General features: G+C 54.8%; 1 long non-coding RNA gene across 1 annotated transcript; it reads left to right on the forward strand.

The window, feature by feature from the left end:
- On the forward strand, positions 1-2,231 carry LOC138817313 (uncharacterized). The gene is made up of 3 exons (XR_011368802.1): positions 1-374; positions 1,566-1,659; positions 1,970-2,231. It is a non-coding gene; the product is annotated as an uncharacterized lncRNA (long non-coding RNA).
- Positions 2,232-2,548: the final 317 nt, after the last annotated feature.

Genomic DNA, 2,548 nt, shown 5'->3' on the forward strand with positions numbered 1-2,548 from the left:
GAGGAGGAAGTCCCGCCTTGAGGGCGGAGTTTGGGCAGGGCCGTCGCGCTCCCCGTCGGCTCCGGGATTAGAACCCGGTCCCGGCAGTCCTTCCGAGCCTCGGTCTCCGTCGCTGCCCCGCCCCGTCCCGACCCAGGGTGAAGCACCTGCACATCCTCTCCGAGCTTAGTTTCCTGGGCCGTTAAACCCCTTCTTGAGCTGCTCCCTGGGCCTTAGGTGTGAGAGGGAAGAACGCGGGTTCTCATCGTGCCCCTCCACGGACTCCCGGAAACGGTCTCCTCTCCGCCCCCGTCTAAACACTTAGGGTCGGGGCCCTGGAGCCGCCGCGTCGGGCGGCCTGCAAGCTCCAGGCCGAGGGAACAGCTCGTGCCAAGGTGCGGGGTGGAGAGGACCTCAGGGGCCGTGAGAACCCGCCGCCGACCTTCCGGGAGAGAGCCCTGCGGGACGGCTCGGCCGGAGGCTGCAACGGCTCCCCCGGACCCGGGCTGCAAGAGCGAGAGCCGCCCGGGCGCCTGCGCTGGCCCGTCGGGCGGGGCGGGGCGGGGTGGGGCGAGGGCGCGTGCAGTTCCCAGGGTGGCCACTGGGTGGCGCCATGACCCTGCCAATCACTTCTCAGGCTTAGACTCTGGGAGCATTTGTATAAGGATAAGGAAGCTTATATATATATATAATTTATATATTATATAAATATATATTATATATTATATAAATATATATTATATATTTTTATATTTTATATATATATATTGTCGGCCTTGGAGCTCTACCATTTGAGCTACAGCTATACTTCTGGCATTTTTTGTGGTTAATTACAGTCTCATGGACATTTCTGCCCCTTTTCTGTCTTTGAACTGTGATCCTCAGAATTCAGTTTCCTGAATAGCTAGGATTACAGGCGTGAGACACTGGCATCAGTCGCTGAGCTGGGCACTTGGCTTTTAAAATCTACTTCGTAAGTCCGCTTTAATTTTCACGGTGCCCACTCTCAAGGTCAGTGGTGTCACCATCTCTAAGATGAAGAGGCTGGGAGTCACAATTTTTGAGTGCCAATCCCATTCTTGGGGGTGGAGTAGGATATTTAACTTCTCTGTGTCTCAGTCTTCCCAGTGAAAATGGGATTCATGACTCAAGAAGCCAGCCATGGCTTATTTCCTTCTGTCCTCCACAGCAGGTGACTGTTCATTCTCTGTTTTATTGTAGTGGAGGGAGCCAAAGCTCAGGGAAGTGTAAGAGCCTCGTCAGAGCTAAACCACAGCTCAGGTCTTCTGGCAGAAGGCAGGAGCTGAACATGTGGGCCCTGCTCTGTCCTTACGGAACCCCTCATACTGCTCTGGCCTCTTTCCCCACTAGTACTTCATGGGTGGATGGATGGATGGATGGATGGATGGATGGATGGATGGATGGATGGATGGGTAAAGTGGAGTTCTTTGTCACCCCTCTGGGGGGAAGGGTTCGCTGTTTTAGCCAACAGGCTACACCCTAGGCATTCCTGGGGCTGGGCCTTGCAGTAAAAGGAGTCTCACCCCAACCTTACATCTGTCAAAGTCACACAGATATTTTCTCAGCTTCCTTTTATCAGGACTGTCTTCATGAACAACCCCAGAGCCCACGCAGACCTGAGGGAGAGACATGGAGCTGTGCGAAGACGAGAGAGAAGAGGTAGCTGGGTTTACCCCCAAAGTCTCCCAAGAGCCCAGAAATAGAGGCTCAGGTGGAAGAAGAGGCCTGGGGGTACCCAGGAATCCCAGGGGGAGGACCCAGGAAACACCTCTCCTAAAACAAGTTCATGCTTTGAGCCAGCAAGTCGAGCCCGGTCACACTCCACGGGCATTCATGGCCTTTCACGCTATGAGCAGAGCACTAAGTGAAACAGATCCGTCCCCCTTGTTCTCCAATGCTAAGAGGAAGAATGAAGGATTTGCCTTGATCATTGGCCCTTCCCTCCACTCCTCTCTTCTCCCCTTCACAGATAGAGCTCGAAACAGAGCCTCCAGCTACCTGGGCTCTTGTTAAACTCAGATTGAGGCCCCGAAGCTGAGCAGGAAAGAAGCTGGTGTCACCCACTCCTCGGTGTGCTTCTTGGAGACGTGTCCACCCTTCTGCCTGTCCGGGGTGTCCGCTGTCACTCCACCTGGCCAGCCTCAGCAGGTCCTCAGTGTCCGCATGTGCAGAAACAGTGGGTCCTGGTCTGGCTCTTCTGTCCTGGCCAGAGATATCATGGACACCATCCCTGCCAGCATTTGTCTTCTGTGTGCCCTGTGTGCCCTGCACCTACCCTGAATTATACAGTTTTCTCCTTAAGAACCCAAGTTCTCAGTTCAGTCTAATTCTGGGCGTAAGAAGGGCCTGCATCCAGACTGGGCCCCATGCCAGAGGCAGCAGCTGGAGTAGCGAGAGGACGTCTGGTGTTCCTCTGAGGCTGTTAGCGTGCAGCACATCTTCTGCTCTGTGGGAAGTGGTTGCCTTCCCCAGCTGCTGGCAGGGCAAGGACAGGTGTGTAGGGCACTGTGTGGGGCCCAGCAGAGAAGCTCCATAGTTGGGTGAATGA

This window comes from Dipodomys merriami, unplaced genomic scaffold (genome assembly GCF_024711535.1).
Source record: "Dipodomys merriami isolate MVZ:Mamm:240054 unplaced genomic scaffold, mDipMer1.0.p SCAF_7, whole genome shotgun sequence".
Lineage (NCBI taxonomy): Eukaryota > Metazoa > Chordata > Mammalia > Rodentia > Heteromyidae > Dipodomys > Dipodomys merriami.